We start from the raw sequence: 21009 nt of genomic DNA on the forward strand, positions 1-21009 counted from the left end.
GCGGGACTTGGTTGATTCTGGAGTGAGAATAGGGTACCAGCGCCAAGGGTGAGGTTCAGCCAGAGGTTTTCAAGCAAAGGGCCACAGGGTAGCTTGAATCTAGGTGTGGGCGGTGACGGCGGCAGGATGGGGGTGGCATACAGGCAGGATGGGGGTGGCATACAGACACAGGGTGGATGATACTGACTGCCATAGACATCCTTCTCTGCCCCCACCTATCACATAAGAGAGACATGCTGATGCTGAGGACAGAGAGGACAGATCTGAGTAACCTGACGCAAAGCCTCGGAGCACAGCCGCTGGGTGTCTTCCTCTCCACGTCACCCCCCAGTTGTGCTTAAGTCAGGGGTCAGGTAGAGTGGGATAGCAGAAATTCTGATGTTTTTATTTACTCGATTATTTTTATAGGTCTGGGAATCATGCGTGCTATGCCACTGAGCTGCACCCCAGGCTTCCCTTTGCAGTTTCTGAGGCCTCTGGGAAGTGCTGGGCAGTGGACTTGCAGGCTTGTCCCCGCCCTCTGCGAGGTCAGGCTGTGGGGAGCAGAACCTTCCCTGGGTCCATTGCAAGCTGTGCCAGCACCCTTACTTTGCAGGAAGAGGTTTTCCAACGTCAATGTCCCTGGGTTTATAAGAGGTAGAACTGGGGCTTGAACCCACAGGGTTCGTGTCCAGAGCCCTGGTTTGTAACCACAGATTAATCTGACCAGGGTTGGAGAGTCTGATCAGAGGTTTACCTATCAGAGGATAGACATGTGATTGTGGACACCTGGAGAGGTCACCAGAGAGAAGTGAGGTCCCTGAAAATAAAATGGCCTTTAGAGGGAGCCAGCTGGTAGACACTGCCTCCTTCCTTCCTTCCTTCCTTCCTTCCTTCCTTCCTTCCTTCCTTCTTTCCTTCCTTCCTTCCTTCATTTTATATTAATACAATTACATATATCGGTCTTCTGGGTTCCAGGCACAGGATGATAGAAACAGTTGAATACCTTCCATGTGCCAGACACTCTTAAGCTATAGGCTACCGTAGGAAGTAAGCAGCTCAAACTCCTGCCCCCATGGAGCTTATGCTATATAGAAGAGACAAAAGAAACAAGACGTGTGTGTGTGTGTGTGTGTGTGTGTGTGTGTGTGTGTGTGTTAAATAATAAATATCAAGAAGGAAAAACAAGGAGTGATATGAAGTTGAGATTCCAAACAAGGTGATGGGGAAAGGCTTTCATGACAGGAAACACAGGCCAGAGTCAGAGTATGCCAGGCCTTTCTGGTAGCAAACATGTGTGTATTTAACAGATATAACTGTGCACATTGATAATCCTGGCATTCAGGAGGCTGAGGCCAGCCTGAGCCACACAATGAAATCTTGTCTCAAAAAGCCAAAACGAGGCTAACGATGTTGCTACCCAGTGAAACCTAGCACACACCAGGCCTTGGCTTGGGTCCCCATAAATGTGGCTTGGTGGCAAATGCCTGCAGTCTCAGCCCCTTCGAAGCAGAGGCAGGAGAGTTATAAATTCAAGGTTATCCTTTACTACCTATGAGTCCCAGGCTAGCCTGGGTTATAAGAAACCCCATCTCAATGTGTGTATTTTATAAATACATATTTATCATTGGGCATGGTGGATTGTGCCTGTAAGGGAGGTTGAGGCAAAGGTTTGAGTCCAACCTCAACTGCATAGTGAGTTCAGGGCCAGCCAGAGGGAGACCCTGTCAAAAAAATTAAAAAAAACAATACACATTTGTATCTATAAAACATTCATACACATTGCTGAAGGCCAGTGGAATGTTTTGTGTTGTGTGCTTGGCTTTGCTTTTGTGCCTGGAATCTGTTTAAGGGTTCTTTGGGCTCAGTCCCTGTGCAAGAGGGATGGAAGCAGGAATGTACACTGCAGGGGTCTGGGGTCCAGGTCCAGCATCAGACTTGGTTGGCCCATGGGATGCTCTAGTTCTAGAGCATCCTTCAGGGGTGTCTGGGGCTGGGTAGCTGGCTGCTCTTTCCGGTCAGTTGTGGATATGGAGACCTAGGTGGGTCCTCAGGCAGGTTCCTTTATTTAAAACCTCTAACCTGCTGCTGGACAGGGGTGGCTCACACCTTTAATCCCAGCACTCAGGAGGCAGAGGCAGGCAGATCTCTGTGAGTTTGAGGCCAGCCTGGTCTACAGAGCGAGTACCAGGACATCCAGGGCTACACAGAGAAACCCTGTCTCAAAAAGCTAAACTAAACCAAAAAAAAAAAATATCTCGTACCCAAAGCTAGAGGGTGGGGAGGAGGGTTGTGACACGCTGTCTTCTGAACATGATGTGGCCGTTACATTCCTAAGTTCACATTGGTGTGGTCACCTGCATAAGGCCTTCATAGGGCCAAGCCAACACCATCAGCCAACTGCCCACGGGCAGCACTGGCTGAACTCAGTGGGTTAAGAAAAAAGTGGGTAGGGGATTTGTTGGGGGTTGTCCCCGGGAAATTAGAGGTAGAGTTGGATAGTCAAGATATACTGTATAAGTCTATAAAATTGTCAAAGAATAAATAAAATAAATTGTAAGATGTTTTTTAAAGCTAGCTCTTTATTTTATGTGTATGGGTATTTTGTCTATTTTTGTCTCTAGCCTCATTTTTATTTTATTTTATTTTGGTTTTTCGGGACAGAGTTTCTCTGTGTAGTTTTGGTGCCTGTCCTGGATCTCGCTCTGTAGACCAGGCTGGCCTCGAACTCACAGAAATTCACCTGGCTCTGCCTCCTGAGTGCTGGGATTAAAGGAGTGTGACATTTAAATTATAAAAGTAAATACTTCTTATCCTCCTCTTTTAAGACAGGGCTAGGGCTGGAGAGATGGCTCAGTGGTTAAGAACTACTGCTCTTTCAGAGGACCTGAGTTCAGTTTCCAGCACCCACATCAGGCTGCTCACAATCACTTGTAATTCTAGTCCTAGATCAGACTTCCTCTTCTGGACTTGGAGTGCACCTGCACACATGTGGGGCGCACACACACACACACACACACACACACACACACACAGAGAGAGAAAGAGAGAGAGAGAGAAATAAAGCTCACTATGGTACCACATACCCTTAATCTTATTACTTAGAAGACAGAGGCAGGCAGAGACTCTGTGAGTTTCAGGCTATGTAGTGAGACCCTATCTCAAAATAAATAAATACATGATAGAAATAAATGCTTTTAAAATAAGAATAAAGATCTGGGTGGTATATATTTTAATCCCAGTATTTGAGAGCCTGAGGCAGATGGATCTCTGTGAGTTCCAGACAAGTTTAGTATACAATAGTGAGTTGAGCATAACAAAGGCTACACAGAGACCCTGCCTCAAGGAGGAGGAGGAGCAGGAGGAAGAGGTGGTAGTGGAGGAGGAGGAGGGAGAGAGAGAGAGAGAGAGAGAGAGAGAGAGAGAGAGAGAGAGAGAGAAGGAAAGAAGTCTAGAGTACAAGAGTGTCAGGATCTTGCCATGAAGCTTAGAATCCTCCCACCTCCGTCTCCTGAGTGCTAGACTTTCAGCCATGGACCACCATGCCTGACCACCCCCCTCTCTTTCTCTCTCTCTCTCTCTCTCTCTCTCTCTCTCTCTCTCTCTCTCTCTCTCTCAGATTTATTTATTATGTATACAATGGTTTTTTTGGCCTGAAGAGGGCACCAGATCTCATTATGGATGGCTGTGAGCCACCATGTGGTTGCTGGGAATTGAACTCAGGACCTCTGGAAGAGCAGCCAGTGCTCTTAACCTCTGAGCCATCTCTCCAGCCCCGCCTGACATCTCTTACCCCACCTTAGATGAAGGAGGGAAGGAGGTGTGATTGTACTGGCTGAGACTATCTTCCAGGCTCTCGATCCAGCGCTCACCCCAGCTCTGGGCCCACAGGAGGGGATCAGAACCTGCTCTACTCAGGAAAAGGGGCCCAAGAGCAAACCAGGAAGAGGATGGAGTGAGACATCTATCTCTTGCCTGGAGTGGACCTCTTCCTTAGGAAGGGACTTGAGAGATGGGGGCCAGAGGCTTCTTGGGAGGAACCTTGACAGGTTGTCAGAGTGCCTCTGGTTTCAGTTTCTACTCAGATGCATGACGCCTGGCCCCTGGCCTTGGGAGGCCTTGCTGGCTGGCTGGCTGGTCCAGGAAGCTTTTTCTGTCTTACCAAACAGATGACCAAACTGCTTGTCCCTGTCTTAGCCACTTTTCTGGTTTTATGAAGAAACACCATGACCAAGGCACTTATTTTGTGGTGGTGGTGGTTGTTTTGCTCTGTTTTGTTTAAAACAGGGCTTCGGTACATAGTCCTGGCTATCCTGGAACTATCTGGACAAGGCTGGCTTCGAACCCAAAGATCCACCTGCCTCTGCCTTCCAAGCATGGAGGTTAAAGATGTGAGCCACTACCACCTGACTGACCAAGGCAACTCACAAAAACAAGCATTGAATTTGAAGTTTAGCATTGCTGAGGATTAGAGTCCTTGATGGCAGAGCAAGGGTATGGGGTCAGAAAGAGCTGAGAGCTTGCCTCTTGACCCTCAAGTAGGAGGCAGAGAGAAACAGACACTGGAAATTGCAGAAGTATTTTGAAACCTCAAAGCACACCCTAGTGACACATCTCCCCCAACAAGGCCACAGCACCTAATCTTTTTCAATAGTTCCATCAGCTGAGGACCAAACATTCAAAACATTAGCCTCGTGGGGGGGGGGGCATTCTCATCAAACCATCACATCCCACTCCCTGAACCTTCCCTCATAGGCTCATGGCCATGTCATAATGCAAAATGCATTTAATCTAACTTCAAAGGTCCCCACAGTCTTTCAGGCTCAGCCTAGTTTAGTTTAAAAGTCCAAAGTCTCTTCTGAGACTCAAGACAATTTCTTTTCTTTTTTTTTTTTTGAGCTGGGGATCGAACCCAGGGCCTTGTGCTTGCTAGGCGAGCACTCTACCACTGAGCTAAATCCCCAACTCCAATTTCTTAATTATAACCCCCCCATAAAATCAAAAAGCAAATTACATACTTCCAGCACACAGTGGTACAGGATATACATTACTGTTCCAAAAGGGATGGAAGGGAACATAATGAGGAAATACTGGCCCACAGCAAGATCGAAACTCAGCAGGGCCAACTCCAGATCTGTAGCTCCGTGTCTGGTGGTTAGATGGCTCTGCCCTTCTGGATTTGCTGACTACCACACACTGGTCTCCCTAGGGTTCCTTCCACTCCCTGTGTGTAACTTCCCTTGGTAGCTATCCCATGACTCTGACATGTCCCATATCTTGGGGTCTCCAACGAAATCTAGGCTTCATCCTCATGGCTTCGAGAAATGGCTTCTCAGGGCTTCCATGCAGGGACTCCCTTGCCACATGCCTGGCCTCAGCAGTGCTCCTTAACCATGGGAGAAGACTCTATAACCTCTTTACCCATGTATCCTTCACATCTCTGAAGCCAGAACCACCCAGCAGATGACGTCCAGTTCAGCTGCCTGCTTGGACGGGAGCCTGGCCCCATCCCCAATGCCCTTGAATCTCATTAGCAGCAGCTCTTCTTTGTGGTTGCTCTTCAGGAGCAAAGAACAAAATTCCTCAGGCCTTCCCTTTTTACAAGTTGGAGGCTTAGTTGGTTTCACCCTGAGACCTTATCTTATAATCTTATCTCTTTAATCTTCTCACCTCTTTTAGTACGAGCCTTGACTCCCACATTAAATCTCCTGATGCTCTTTTTTTTGGGGGGGGGCAGAGGCTTTGTTTTGTATTTCTTTTAGCCCTGCTTGTTTGTTTTCTCATTGTATCCCTGCATAAGAGTAACTACTAATAACCACATGACAGAGTCAATATTAGGCTGTCTTGAAATCTCCTCTGCCAAGAACACTAATCTAACACCTTTCAATTTAGCCTCAGACAGGTTCTTAGGACGAGAGCAGAAATCTAGAATGCCAAACTATCACAAGAATGGTCTCTAGTTCAGTTGTTAATATTATTCCCTCTCTGAAACCTCTTAAACTGGGCCCCCATAGTCCACATTGCTCTCAGCGATAGTGCCATTGTCTTTCAGGCTGGTACTAGAATGGCCTATTAACCCTCCATCAAGGCATTCGACATTCCTGGTCCAAAATCCCCAAATCTTCTATATTCCTCCCAAATCCAGCATGGTCAGGCCTGTCGCCCTGGCACCAACTTTTCTGTCTAGTTACTCCCTGAGCCTGGTCAAAGTCCAGCCTCTTTTGGGGAGCAAAACATGGAGAGAAGAAGGAGAGGGGGGTTCCAAAACTGGCCTGCGGAGGCCTTTGCAAGGCTTCAGGCTACTGGCTGGGGGGGGGGGGGGGTGGGGGGGGGGGGGGGGGGGGGGCGCTCAACGGAGGATGACCCCATCAACCCTGCAATTTCCAGCCAGTTTGAACCTTGGCTGCCCCTCCTACCCGGAAGGTCTCAGCAGTGAAGAGGGGGGATTGCTCTATCAAGTGTGACCTGGGGTTGGTGATGAGTAGCAGAGGTGGTATGATTAGCTAGACTAACATGTCACACGGTGGGCTGTGCGTGCAGAAATGCTGGATTGGGTAACTGGCAAACTGAAAGGCTCCTTCATACTATAATGGTTAAAGAAAAAGGGAATTATCTCATGCCTTTCTTTTCGTCTATCAAGGTGTCAGCGTATGCTAATTACCTGGCAGCGGCTTCAACTGGAAGAGGAAAGAACAACTGTTATATTTCAGAGGGAAGATTTATCTTGTGTTGTTGGCGCCAGTTGGAGGAGGAGGTGGGGTGGTAGGGGGGTCAGAGAGGCAGAGTGAGAGCTGATGCTTGACTTGAATGGAGTCAGAAATGGCTTTGAATTGAGTGTTCTCGTCTATGATTAGGAATAATAAGCCCTGTCGAGAGAGGCTTTGTACTGCATCCTGGGTCAGGGAAGGACGCAGCGTGGGCAGAGACCTGAGCACCCGATGGTTGTGGGGAGGCTCAGGTGGTACAGCACACCTGGAGGTTTGTAGGGGCTCCTCCACCCATCTACTGGTTGCACTAAGGGGCTGTATGGGGTGAGGATAGGGGGGTACAGGCCTAAGGACCGGGGAGCCTTACTTTGGCATCCTGGCTCCACTTCTGGCTGTGATCTGTATCACATGACACTATCATCCAGGTCCTCAGTTTCCTGGCATGGGGAGGTGTGTAATCCCTCCTCTCTGTGATGACTGTCAGAGCTGAGTGAAATCCTGTAAATGAAAGGCAGGGCAGCTTAACCAGCAATAGCACCCATGGTTAGAATTATTTGACACAGATTTTTATATTTTAGCATCTACTGGACTCCAGCATGCAGAAGGGAACAGGACACTGAACTCTGCCTGCAAGGGGATCACCACAAATGGATGCCATGCATGTTCTTTGCTCCCACACCCTCAGGGTCCTAGACTATGGACAAAGGGGACACAGGAACAGGCAAAGGCCCTTAAACCTCACACAGACTGTGTTTGGACCTGCTATGATGATAATGACAGTGACCTTGAACTGACTGCTTGATATGCATGAACTCAAAGTGGAGCTTGTCTAGGGAAGTGATGGGGACTGAAGGGTCATCGCAGGAAGGGAGGAGCCAAGCTACTGTTGGTGATGGTGAGCGAGGGTCTGCCTTTGAGGGGGGCCAAGATTTGGAAGCCAACATTGGTTGATTGCACATCTGAGGGGGTCTTTTCTTCAGGGGTGATGAACCCCCAGGATCTGGTGCGCAGGCTTCCATATATTAATTAGCCTGGCTGCCTGTGTTGAATCCCATGTGTCTCAGGTTTTTTTCTTCAGGATCAGCTGGGTGGGGAGTGAGGGAGCTGGAGAGAGAGGCAGGTTGGACCGGGAGCAAGTGTACATACAGACTGTAATGGCAGAGATCTGAGTTCAAATCTTACCCTTCAGGAACACTCGTCACAGCGTAGAATCTACTGAGTCGGCGTTCCTAAAGGCTGGAGGTGATTTCTAAACTATGGCCGACTTTTCCAGCTGGATTTCATTCTATCCCGCCCCCTTGGCCTGAAGTAGAATTAACTACTACAAGGATGGCTCAGAGTGGAAGGAATAGGGTGCTACCAGGTGGGCTGTGTGACAAGCAGAGGCTTTGAGAAGGTAATGGCTGTCAGAGACCAGCAAATCGCAGTGTCTTGAGAACAACACAAGTTACTCTCAGCCGCCAAAGAACAAACATGCAGCACAAGACGCTTTGCCGAAGCCGAGCTGTTTTGATCGTTCCGGATGTGACACGTGTCACGTGAGAAAGGCGAGCTTCTTGTACTGAAACTCCCTAATTGACAGCTGGTGGTTCCAGGAACAGTGGCTCGGAGCTTGAAGGGGCTGGGTCCAGAGCAGCCCCCTCACGCTACCCATCTCCCCCTTGGTCCCTGGCAAGCCTTCGTTAACCCAGGCACTCACAGTGGCATGGGATCTGGGGTGAGGAAGGCTCACTACTACAGATGCCTTGAGGTCCAGCCTCAGCCTCTAACTTTCCAGGCCCTTTCTTTTTGCCTCATTTCTGGAACCCAGGCTGTGTGCAGTCTAATTGAGCTTCTTGACTTGGCCAAATGCTCCAGGCTCTGTCTGGCCTTCAGGCCTTTGCATATGCTGTCTTCTCTGCTTTGGGTCCCTCTCCTGCCCTCCCTCCCATCCACCTGGCCAGCAATGACAACTTTGACTTAATAACAAATATAACAGCAGCTTCTCTTTATTGAGCGCTTAGTCTGGGCTAAGTGCTGCCCAAATGTTTTCTTGTATCTAAGTCTTACGATTTATAAGGAAAAAACAGTGACAGTTGGCACGTCACACATTCTACTGTTGACCAGGCACTACTCTAAGCACATTGTGTGATGTAAATTAACTCAGTCCTTACAGCCCCATGATGGGAAAGTTAGCTTCATTATTCTGATTTCACACGTAAGGAAACCGAGTCACAAAGAGGCCAAGCAACTTGTCCAAAGTCACCAGCTCAAAGTGGCAGAGTTCACCTTGCAGCTTGTCCCAGAGCTGAAGTTTGTCACGGCCATCTCATCGGCCTCCACTACCACCTCCCTCTACAGCATCAGATGAGGGCCTCTGCCGACATCTTGTGGAGATCATCCGTGTGGGCCTGAAATGCCTGACATGGGGGACAGGCTAGCCCAGCACCTGGCATGCAGCCGGGCTCATCTATGCTGAATCCTGTGGGAGCAGTCTTTCTCTGGGTTTCCCCTTTCAATCACAGGACTGTGAAATGAAAAAAAAAAAATGCAATTGCATAAAATCTAGGTTCTCATTTTTGCATAGATCTGAGGCTTGTTGTTATTTTGAGACAAGATCTCACTATGTATCCCTGGCTGGCCTGAAGCTCTATCTTCCAAGTTATTGGATTAGAGTCATGTATCACCATACACGGCTTTGGGGTCTTTTTTTGGGTGGGTTTTTGCTGTTGTTGTCTTTTTAATGCACCCATCTGAATTGATACAGAAAGTGCAGATGGTAAAACTTTTGCAGAATGAGACCAATCTTAGAGCAAAATGAGGAAGCGCCAGGGTGCAGGCAGCCGCTTCCTGACACTCCGACCCCCTTCTGAGATACGGGACTGGGTGCAGAACAGGAGCCCTGCACCAGCTCTCTATTACGGCAGATCTGAACTTAGGGTTCTTGTGAGAACATTCAGAGGGCTGTCACCATATTTATTCTCCGTCCAACCTTGGCCACGTGTTCAAAGGGTTAAATTCCTGTCAGAGGACCTGGGAGCCAGAGGAGCCAGAAGAGTGTGGTGGGTTCTGCTCTCCTTCCAAACATGGTGCTTAAACCACCACACTTTTGCATCTTGAGCAAGCTCCATTTTGGTTTGCTTTGTTTTGTGTTCTTGAGACGGAGGTCTTGCGATGTAACCTTGGCTGGCCTAGAACTCCCTACATAACCCTGACTTGCAGCAATCCTCCAGTCTCTTCCTTCAGATTGCTGGGATGACAAGCGTGAGCCACCATGTTTCAGCTTAATTAAACTCTTCCCCCAGAGTTGATTTCCCCCTTCAAACTCGGTGTTGTTGGCTAATGCTTTTGCTTTCTACCATGCTGCCAAAAGAATGGAGAGCCCCCAGCGGGAGTGAGGGCCTGGCCCGGAAAGGGCCATTGCGTTCCCTCTACCACTCAGGAAGAGGTGGTCTCGGACGGGGCTGTGCCCCCTGCTGGCCTTTCCTCTGTGGTTCTAACGGGCAGGCAGGAGCCTCAGCCTGCGCTCTCCCTGAGCCAGTGACAGCCGAGGGGTGGTGGTGAGGTTCTGACAGCCTTCACGGCTGCCCCGCTGCCCCGCCCCCCAGGTGCACAGCCTGCCCGCTCAGGCTGGGAGGTGTGAGTGCCTTCCTTTCCACACCAATAAAATGTAGATAATGATAATACCTTCCTCCCAGGCCTTCGGTGAAGATCAGATGAGAGGACGTGGGGAAAAGCGACTTACATGCTATAAAAGACTCTGACAAATGCTCATTATTTCTTCCTATTCTTCTCCTGGAATTTATCAAATACTTTATGAGCCCTGGAGGTGTTTTTTTTTTTTTTTTCCTCTTCCATCCCTTCTATCTTGCGTGGATTTGTCTGGGCCACAATTCTCCTGTCCTTTCCTGCTGTACCATAGAGAAACAGGGGTAGTTCAGTAGTTAGGGAGCGACAAGCTGGCATGTTTTGAATCCTGGCTAGATATCTTTCTAGGCCCAATGTAGGGCTAGGAACACAACCTCTGTGAGCTCTGTTAGCTTTCCCCTGTATAAAATGGGTATAAAAATTGAGCTTGAGCCGGGAGGTGGTGGCGCATGCCTTTAATCCCAGCACTCTTGGGAGGCAGAGGCAGGCAGATCTCTGTGGGTTCGATGCCAGCCTGGGCTACAGAGCGAGATCCAGGAAAGGCGCAAAGCTACACAGAGAAACCCTGTCTCGAAAAACCAAACCAAAACAAAACAAAAACAAAAACTGAGCTTAAGCATAGAGTTGATATGAGGACTGAGATGATTTGTGTAAAACTCAGTACTGTGCCTGCAGCAGGTCCAGGCACCATCTGCTGTACTGTGCTGTTGGGTATTCTCTCCGGCAGGCATGGCTATCCTCTTTAGTGGTAGGACCAGTGAAAATAGACCTGGGACACGATTTTCATAGGCTTCCTTGTCTTCATGTGCAGAAGCGGGTAGATTCATTCATTCAGCAAATCCTTTCTGATTATCTTGGTGCTGGGTACTCCTGGGGCAATAGGAAGTCTAGCTTGTAGTCCTTGCACTGGGGAACCCCACATTGCAGTGGGGCAAATATTCACTCATTCATTCATTTGTTCAATGCTCAATTCTCATCCATTTGCAGGGTCTATACAGCTCTGTGCTGGTCTTTGAAATAGAAAGCTGGGGGTGGGGCAGGAAAGGAGAGAAACAAGATCTGGTTAAGGTCCCTTGAAGCATCAGCTGTCCAGGATGTGTCTTCCTACTTCCTGTCACTTGACCTCAGTCTCCCCATTTGAAGGGGTCACTCAAGCTGATCCCCAGTCTCCTGGCCCACACCAACAGTCCAGGTTTCTGAGCCAGGACGGACAAATGATGAGTGACACCCCGTCTCTGCTCCCGGCCCACACGCTCACTTGGGTCTTGGGCATCGATCGGCTAGGAGCTCATTAGCGGCCGCACAGCCGTCGCCGCATGTCACAGGCTCTTAAAGTCTCCATTACTGAGGGACCTCACTCCTCTGTATTTTTAGCCTGCATCTGGAGGAGATGGCTGGCATCTCCTGTAGTTATACACATTAGGTTCAGTGCTTTCGACAGCTTCTCAGGCCTCTGGGCACCTGGATGGAGGTGGGGGCCCCAGATCTGCTCCTGGAAAAAAACAGTGGGAGGTGGGGAGTCAGGGGTCCTTTCCTCTCCCATAATTCTCCAGCCTACTCCTATAGGACCACTTTCCATATATGACAGAGTAGAGATGACTCCCACACTTCCAGGACACTGACAGCTCTTTGGATACACAAGAATGAGGGCAGGTGATGCCAACTTAGGAATAAAACCCAGGCCAGTCAGATGTCCCCAAGGATCAGCCACCATCTCTAGTTACAGACAGGTAGAGGAAAGCTTGCAGAAGCCACCCAGCATGTTGTCATGTCTCACAGTCAGATCAGGGTTCTGTCTGTCTGTGGGGGACTGAGCCAGCCTGAGTAGCTACCCAGTCCAGAGAGCTCAGGGCCCTCTGCCATTATGTAAGCACTGCATTTCCTAGACCCCAGAGTGCAGGAAAGGATGTTTTGCAGGCAATGACTCAGAGAATAGTGGTACCTGTGAGAAACAGAGCATCCCTTGCTTGGGAAGATAGGGAGGTTAGAAGGGACCATGAGGAGGAGATCCCTCCTTCTATTGAGGAGAGGCCATTCCCCAGCTTGATAGAAATAGAGCTGTGACCATGTCCAGCCTGGACTTAAGAAGAACACAGACTCTGTCAGAGACTAGATACACATGCCCCCCCCCCCACACCTAGCCATGTAATCAACTTACTGGCAAAATAAGATAACAAGATAACAGTATCAGATTCTTCTGTCCGAGCCCCAGGGTACCAGATATGCGCCTTGTGTTTCCTTGCCAGATTAGTGATCTTCCTGTGAAGGTGGGAGCTATGATGACTATTCTCATCTTGCAGATGAAGGAAGTGGAGCTCAGAGAGGCCAAGCAAGTCACCCATGCTCACACAGTTGAAAAGCACCAGAGTTTCTATCCAGAGGGCCAGCGAATCCTTTGCTGTACCAAAGCCAAGGAAATAAATAAGGTGAGTTACCCAGCAGTGGCTTTTTTTGCTGATGATAAAGCTAGAAGACAGGGCTGGAGAGGTGGCTCAGAGGTTAAAAGCACTGGCTCTTCTTCCAGAGGTTCTGAGTTCAATTCCCAGCAACCACATGGTGGCTCACAACCATCTATAATGAGATCGGATGCCCTCTTCTGGCATGCAGACATTCATGCAGGCAGAACATTCTATACACAATAAAAAAAAAAAGTCTTAAAAAAAAAGTGAGAAGACCATAGCATTGTGAGGGGTGTGGAGTTTCTGCGTGAGGCAAATTATCTACTTCCCTCTGGGCTTTGATCAGGGGCTGGGTTGAAAGGGGAGGAGTTAGCCTGGCAAAATGGTGAAGCACACCTTTAATCCCAGCACTCACCAGGCAGAAGCAGGAAGATCTTTATGTTCGAGGCCAGCCTGGTCTATAGAAGTGAGTTCTAGGACAGCCAGAGCTACACAGAGAAACCCTGTCTCAAAAAAGAAATGGGGAGGGACGCGTCTCACATTACACACTCGCTCTGAGCTCCACTCAACTGACAAGATGTTGAATGATAACAACAGAAAACATAGCTGGAACATTTTCCCAGAGCCAGGAGTATTGCCTGTGGTGCTGAGGTCTGCCCGTAAATGAATACGGAAACGGAGCTCAGAATGGCTGAGCAATCTGCCTAAAGCTGCACAGCGCATAGGAAGTGAAGGTGGGATTAGAAATGTAGTATGTCTGCCTTTGGCGCGTCAGTCCCAGAGGCCTGTTTGGAGAAGTGGGAACTTGGGAGGCCCTCAGTCAGACGGGCAAAGGAGGAGCCCCATGTTTTCAGGAAGCACTTAGCATTTTCCCCATTATCACAACGATGCTAACAGCTTCCTGATAATCAGGTTCCGAACTGCTTGCCTCTCACGGTGCCTTTTCACTCCATCCATCATAGATCTCCCTCCTCCCTCCTCCCCACTCCCCTCCCCCAGTGCCCCAGAGCTTCAGCACAGAACGCCCCCCAAAGGAGGAGGGAAAGAGTCTGTTATACCTTTGTGCATCTGGAAGGAGCAAGAGCAGCAATGGGAATCCCCTAGCACAGACTCTTGGGAACTTCTGAGCCCCGGCGACATCTGTGTAATCACCAGATAGACACTGTGTGCCTATTTGGTGTCAGACACCATCAAGGGTACGGCTGCCAAACACTGTCATGTTCTCCTGAAACCCACCAGTCCATCATCCACCCATAGACTCGCACAGTCGCATGGCCGAGCTGGGGATGTTGTGGCAAGCAAGGCCGGTCACTTCTAAACCCAGACCAGAATGACAAACGGGAATGGTCTGCTTGCTATGGGCGGGAAGGGGGACAGAAGGAAAGTGTAACCAACACACAATATGATATGATTCTAATATTAACACACCCAAAGGGGCTGGAAAGATGGCTCAGTGGTTAAGAGCATCGGTTGCTCTTCCAAAGGACCTGGGTTCAATTCCCAGCAAGCACACGTCAGTTCGTAACTATCTGTAACTCCAGTTCCAGGAGATCTGACACCCTTTTCTGACCTCCATGGGCCATAGGCTTGCATGTGGCACATAGACACGCATAAGAGCAAAACACCATACACATCAATAAGTCTAAAAAAACGAAACAAAAAACCTGAACAAGAGCACTTGGGGCCCTTGTTCACTTCATCAACACATTTCTCTGAAGCAGAGAGAGAGTACTTATTCCTGGAACTTTCACTGGAGGGTGCCCCATGAAATGGGCCTTGAGGAATGAGCAAGAGCTTTCTGGGGAGAGAAGAGGGAAAGGCCCATGCAAGAGAAAAGCCCATGAGCAAAGAATGTGGCTGGAGATTTGATGGCATTCTAGCCCTGGGCTAGATCTTTGCCTCTCTAGCTAACCTTGATATTTTATATTTTTTGAGCATGTATCATCTGTTAATAAGGATTCAGATAGGAGTGTGGACATCAATGGATGGCTGAGGACCCTTTGAGGTATTCTCTGGAATAAATGCCGGGTTTGGGCAGTTCCTTACTTCTTCAAACAGTTCGTTTCTCACGCATGTGCTTTCTTGGTGATGCCTTCTCCAAAGATGTGAGGGCTCCTTCAAGAGCCCGGGTGGCTGCAGTCAGTCTGTGTTGTCCTGACTGATCGTGACAGGAGGTACCTACAGACCCACAGGCTCCACTTTCAGCAGCTGTGACGTATAGGGGGTGTGGCTTCACCCTGGTTTGAGGAACAGGGCTTCTGGCCTCCCCAGAGCAGAGCCCTAGCCCTGAGATTCTGTGTGATCACTGAACAAGAAGCCTGAAGTGTGCCTTGCGGGTTGATTGGATTAGCATTTTGGAAGAGTCCCCTTCTAGTGCAGTATATTAACGATTCATTCTGGCTGGTCTTTCACCCAGGGCGGGCTCTTTGTAAAGTGCCTCAGATTTCTTAGGAATCCTCAGAGACACTTTGACATTCTGATTGTCACTGCCAACGTGGGCTGCGAGGAAATTAATTGACATGGATGAAACCCTCCATTTCCAAGGGCTGTATAATAAAATAAAGGTTATTGTATTATTGCAGATTCCACTACTCATGAAAAAGGGCTAAAGACCATAATCACAATATGGCATGTTTAGTGGGGCTTTGATTTCCACAGGCAACTATCCTGAACTATAGAGACTAAGAAGAGCAATAGTGATTATTTATCAAAAAGTTACATGTGCCAGGCACTTCACCAACCAATCTATGCCTTATCTATTCCCACAAATAAACCAGTGAAGGAGGTGCTGTCCATCTCTGAGGCCTGAAGAAATGGAAGGAACATGGCAGGAAAGTGTAGGCTAGAGCAGATACCCTTGTGGATAAAGCACTCTGCTCTTAGATGTGGGGGAATATTGAAAGATCTGGGCAGGCAAGGGTAGCCAATTAGCCAAGTGGAGGGCATTCTAGGTGGCAAAGTATTAGGCAAGTTTGTGTGTATTTTCTAGACTTGAGAAAACATCTTCTTTTTTCCCCTTAGACCCCAAGAGTTTCATTCATATGTCTCCTCATCCATCCACACAAAAGAGACCATCCATTCATCATCTACCCATGTACCCATCCATTTATCTATCTATAAATCTACTTGTCCATTTACCTGTCATCCACTCATCTATTAATGCACCCATTCATTTAGTTTTGCATTCATGTATTCATTTACTTAGTCAAATCAACAGTGTCTCTGATTAATTCCCAGCACCTGTCATGGAGGTGAGTGTCCACTGTGGTCTGGATGTCTGCCACTTAGCAGGTGCGAGAGAAGCAACAGAGAAAAAAAGCTTGGAGGAACACTGTCAGCCCTGTAATTTGTAGAATTTCTCTAACTTTCTCATCTCTAGTCTCCCTACGTGGATAATGTGGATAACACTTGCATGACATTGTGAATTAAAAGGCAACAAATTTAGAAAATGTTTTGCAAGTCAGGTGGGGGTGTCACAAGCCTTTAATTCCAGCACTCAGGAGCCAGAATCAGGCATAGCTCTGTGAGTTCTAGGCCAGCCTGGTCTACAAAGCAAGTTACAGGACAGCCAAGGTTATTCAGATAAATCTTGTCTTGGAAAAAAAAAAAGAGCTTTGCATATGTCTATGTATCATCATCATCATCACTAATATCACTATCACCACCACCACCACCACCACCACCACCACCACCACCACCACCACCACCACTATCATCATTACTAATGCAGGATATTCTGGAAACTGAAATATCCTTAAGTTTGAGAAATCACATCTACCACAAAAATCCTGAATATGTTCAAATATGGAACTTGGTAAAATGAAATTCGATACTTCAAATCATGAGATTCCTCAATTTTACAACAGTCATATCATATGCTCTTGGTGCTATGGTGTTGGGCAATAGAACTGGAAAATGACTTGGTAAAAGGGCTACTCCATCATGATATACCAGGTTTGCCATTTCCAGGTTAGTGGATAGAACTCCCGTGTTTCAATGTGATTGTTCAAGGGCTAATCCCTGTTGGTTGCAAGGATATATCAGGAGATAGTGTATGGAAAAATGTTTCTGGAAACTCAGGAAAAGATGAACAATGCAGTTCCAGAATGAGCAGGATCCACAGTAAGTGTAGGCTGCAAAGACACTGTGCCTGTCAGCTTAGGTGAGTTTATGCTGTGGTAGCAAAAAATTCCCTAGCCTCAGATCCTTTTGACAAGGTTACATCTCCTTGGTGTGTCTCTCTTGGGTCAGCAACAGCTCTGTTCCAAGTTTTCTTCACTTTGAAACTCAGGCCAAAGAAGAACACATTGGTTCTTTATAATTTTTATTATTTTTAATTTTAATTTATTTTGTGTGCATATGTGTGTGGGGGTGTGTGTGTACACATGCCACAGCTTGCATATGGAAGTCAGAGGACAATTTCCAGGAGTTGGTTTTCTTTTTCCACCATGTGGATGCTGGGATCAAATTCAGATAGTCAAGGTGGGTAGCAGGCACCTTTACCTGCTGGGCTGTCTCAGCAAGCCTGGCTAGTCTGGAACTTGAACCAATCCTCCAGTCTCAGCCTCCTGAGTGCTGGGATTGTAGTGCTCAATTATAGACCAACTTGAATTCATGATCTGCTGCCTCATCCTCTTTACAATTTTCATATTGTTAATTTCTTATTGGTGTATCTACAGCCCTGGTTAGCCTGGAACTTGCTATGTAGACTAGGCTGGCTTTGAACTCACAGAGATCTGTCTTCCTGTCTCCGGAGTGCTGAGATTAAACATATATGCCACCATGGCTGGTCCACAGTGGTTTTTAAAGCTTTGCCTTGCATTTTATTGGCCAAAGCTAAACACACAGCCAAGTCTGACACCATGGGAGCAATATTCCATCCACGTTTAGAGAGGACACCGAAGGAGAGACAGTGGAAGTTTTGAATAGTGATCCAATTTCCCTTAGACTGTAACTGCATGAGATGTCGGTGGAACCTCAGAATGGCTTGGAGGAAGGACCTTTGCAGACGGAGGCTGCAGCTCAGGTCACGCAGCTTTCCTGTGCATTTGCTTCTTCTCCATCGACACCCACTGGCTCTGGGAACATTTCTATCTGAGAAGTCGGCTTTTCTGTTTGCTGTTTCCCCAGCTTGCTATTTCCTCATGACTCTGCCTTCCTCTTTATGGTACCTTTGCCCTTTTCCTCTTTTTCCATTTTGCATGTGTATGTATATGTGGTGTGCTTCGGATATATGTACATGTCTGCTTGTGTGTGTGTGTGTGTGTGTGTGTGTGTGTGTGTGTGTGTGTGTGTGTTCCTGAGGTTAATGTCAAGAGTCTTCCTCAATTGATTTCTATGATGTATATTGAGGGAGGATCTCTCTTCAATTTTTAAAATTTTATTTTATAAGTATGTGTGTGTACATGCATGCATGTATGTATACCATGTGTGTGTGATGCACTTGGAAGCCAGAAGCTGTTGGATGTGACAGTTGTGAGCCATTTGATGTGGGTGCTGGGACCCAAATCCAGTCTTCTGCAAAAGCAGTAACTGCACTAGCTACTGAGCCATCTCTCCAGACCTAAGGCAGGGTTTCTAAGCTAACCCCCACACCCCCCAGAGCTTGGTCTTTCAGTTAGGTTGGCTAGCTAGCTTGGCCCAGTGATTCCTTATTGCCATGTCTCCTATTGGGATTACAGTTGTCTGCCATGCCCCCTGGCTTTATGGGTGGATCCAAATTCCAGTCTTCACGGTTGCCAGGCAAGCGTTTTACCGCTGTGCCCTTTCTCTAGTCCCTCTTTTTTCTTATAACCATTCCCCTGATGGCCTATGCTGTGAATTCAACAGAACTCTTCAATTCAGGTACCAGAAGTCCAAACCAAACCTATGTAAAGAAAGACGGTAAGTCCATTATATTTCTCATTGCTGTGACCAAGCACCTGGTCGGAAGCAACTTAATGGAGGGAGGGGCTTATTTGGCTCATGGTTTGAAAGGACAGCTCATCACATCAGGCAAGCAGATCTTGACTGTGTCAGCAGGACCATGAGGCTATTTGCTCACAACTGGGTGGATCAGAAAGCAGACAGGACAGAAAGTGGGGTAGGCCAGAACACCTCAAAAGTCTATCCCCGTGACCCACTTCCTCCCAGGAGGCTCTACCCTTAAAGGTCCCACACCCCCTCCAAAAGTACCACCATCTTGAAGCAAGCATTGAGACGCTTTTCGGTAGCATCTCACATTCAAACCAGAACAGAACAGTTCTGGCCCACACATGAAGAGTCACGGATAGAGCTGTCTGTCAGGTCCACCCTGAATCCCAGTGAGTCTCTGTTGTCTCACCCTCTTCCCACAGTGTGAACGCCTTTTTTGTTGGGCATACTCTATCATCACCCGATGGCCTGAATCCTAGTAGCCATCTCCCTCTACTTCCATGGGGACCAAATATTTCAGTTGGTAATATGGCCCTTGCCCGCAGCTAGGGATGGTTTAGATGTACATCCTGGCTAATGGGCATGAGTAAAGGTGATGTGCACACTTTTCTACTTCCCTTTCCTACTGCCACTCTCTGGCTGCAGTGTGGCTGTGTGGACAAGGTGAGCTCATCCACAAAACAGAAGGCACCCGAGCACCTCAAACTTGTGTAGGACAGAGCTACCACAAACACTTGGGAGAAGAAAATTAACTTTGTCTTGCCTAAAGTACTGCTGTGTGGGCCTTTGCTACAGCAGCCCAACTAGAAAGAATCTCAATTAATTTAGTCTCCTTCACAAGCCCAGCATGGCAGTCCAGGGCTAAAATCTGCCAACTGAGTCCAGTGTAGCCATGCAGGCCTAAAATCCCAGGTCAGGAGGCTGAGGTGAGATTGAAAGTTCACAGCCAGCCTGGTCTACAATGAAGATTATATCTTAAAACAAAACAAAACAAAAAACAAACCCAAAACCAAAAAACAACCTCAACAATAACAACAACAAAACAAAACAAAAACAAACAAACAAACAAAAACCAACAACAAAAATCAACTGACTGTCTGGCCTTGGATTTGGTTGGGCCCTTTGTCAGAATCTAGCATATCTAGAATACTGGGGTACCATCACTAGGAAAAAGGGGGCTTGCCCTCATGGCAGCAAAGCCCATTTAAGGGCCTCATTGCCCTTGTGTGTTGCCTGATGAGATCTCTGAGGAGAAGATCTAACTTCTGAGTGTCCCAACTTGGCTTTTTCCTCTCACTAGGCACCGGAGGAGGCCTCTGGCCTGTGCTGTGATGGGCAGAGTCCTGTGCGGTTCGAGTGTCTTCAGAGCCGTGTGAGCCTCAGCTGCCATGAGTGGGTTTTGTGAGGTCTAGAGGGAACTAAGGAAGCAGCTAGTGTTTTAGTTCATTTGGGTTGCTACAACAGAACACCGTAACCCAAGAGGCTTCTAAACAACAAAGTTGATTCTTTGCAATTCTGCAAACTAGAAAGGACAAGGTCAAGATGTTGATAAATTCAGTGTCTCCATAATATTCCTTTTGCCAGAGTCTGTTTTCATGGTTCTTGAATATATCTTCTCTCTGTCCTCACATGGAAGAGGGGCTAAGAAACTCTTTGGAGTCTCTTTTAAGGGGCACCCATCCCATTCAAGAGAGCTGAACCCTTGTGATCTAATTGCCCCCAAAGACTTTGCCTCTAGACACTACCGAATACATTTGTTGTTGTTGTTCATTTGTCTTGTTTTTGAGATAAGGTCTCCGGTAGCCAGGAGACTGGCATGGAACTCCCTCTGTGGTTGAGAATTCCCCTGAACTTCTGACCCATCCCCCTGTCTCCACCTCCTGGGTTTAATGTAGTGCTAAGGATTAAACCTAGAGCTTTGCACATGCTAGACAAGCCCTCTTATCAACTGAGCTAGTTTCTTAGCCCTTGATTTTTCAATATATGAATTTGAGAGGTGTTCTTGGTCATTGAGGAATTATTTAGATTTGGCTGTCCTGCAGTCATGTCTGTGGGAGGATTGTCTTGTTAATTGGTGTAGAAGGAGCTAGCCCAGTGGGAACCACCATTCCGTGAACAGGAGGTACTGGACTACATAAGACAGGAGGAAGCTGGATGAGGATTGCAGACAGGTAGCATGGGTGCATTCGTTTCTCTCTGTTCTTTTTTTTTTTTTTTTCCTTTGGTTTTGTTTTTTGAGACAGGGTTTCTCTGTAGCTTTGGAGCCTGTCCTGGACTAGTTCTGTAGACTAGGCTGGCCTTGAACTCACAGAGATCCATCTGTCTCTGCCTCCCGAGTGCTGGATGAAAGGTGTGTGCCACCACCGCCCGTCTCTCTCTGCTCT

The 21009-nt window shown here is 47.7% G+C and overlaps 2 long non-coding RNA genes across 6 annotated transcripts in view; one reads left to right on the top strand and one right to left on the bottom strand.

Annotated features, from left to right (window-relative positions):
• Window positions 1–21009, top strand: part of LOC118594687 — a 41660-nt gene that overhangs the window by 3998 nt on the left and 16653 nt on the right. For all 3 annotated transcript variants that reach the window (XR_004946400.1, XR_004946399.1, XR_004946398.1), the window contains exon 2: window positions 12614–12739. This is a non-coding gene — a long non-coding RNA (uncharacterized LOC118594687). The remainder of the gene's footprint in view (window positions 1–12613; window positions 12740–21009) is intronic.
• LOC118594686 overlaps window positions 10884–21009 on the bottom strand; it is a 100165-nt gene continuing 90039 nt past the window's right edge. For 2 of the 3 annotated variants that reach the window (XR_004946397.1, XR_004946395.1), the window contains exons 7-8: window positions 12472–12711; window positions 10884–11805 (exon numbers count right to left, since the gene is read on the bottom strand). This is a non-coding gene — a long non-coding RNA (uncharacterized LOC118594686). The remainder of the gene's footprint in view (window positions 11806–12471; window positions 12712–21009) is intronic. The other variant, XR_004946396.1, reaches the window with a different exon arrangement.

This window comes from Onychomys torridus, chromosome 13 (assembly GCF_903995425.1).
Source record: "Onychomys torridus chromosome 13, mOncTor1.1, whole genome shotgun sequence".
In the NCBI taxonomy this organism is placed as follows: domain Eukaryota; kingdom Metazoa; phylum Chordata; class Mammalia; order Rodentia; family Cricetidae; genus Onychomys; species Onychomys torridus.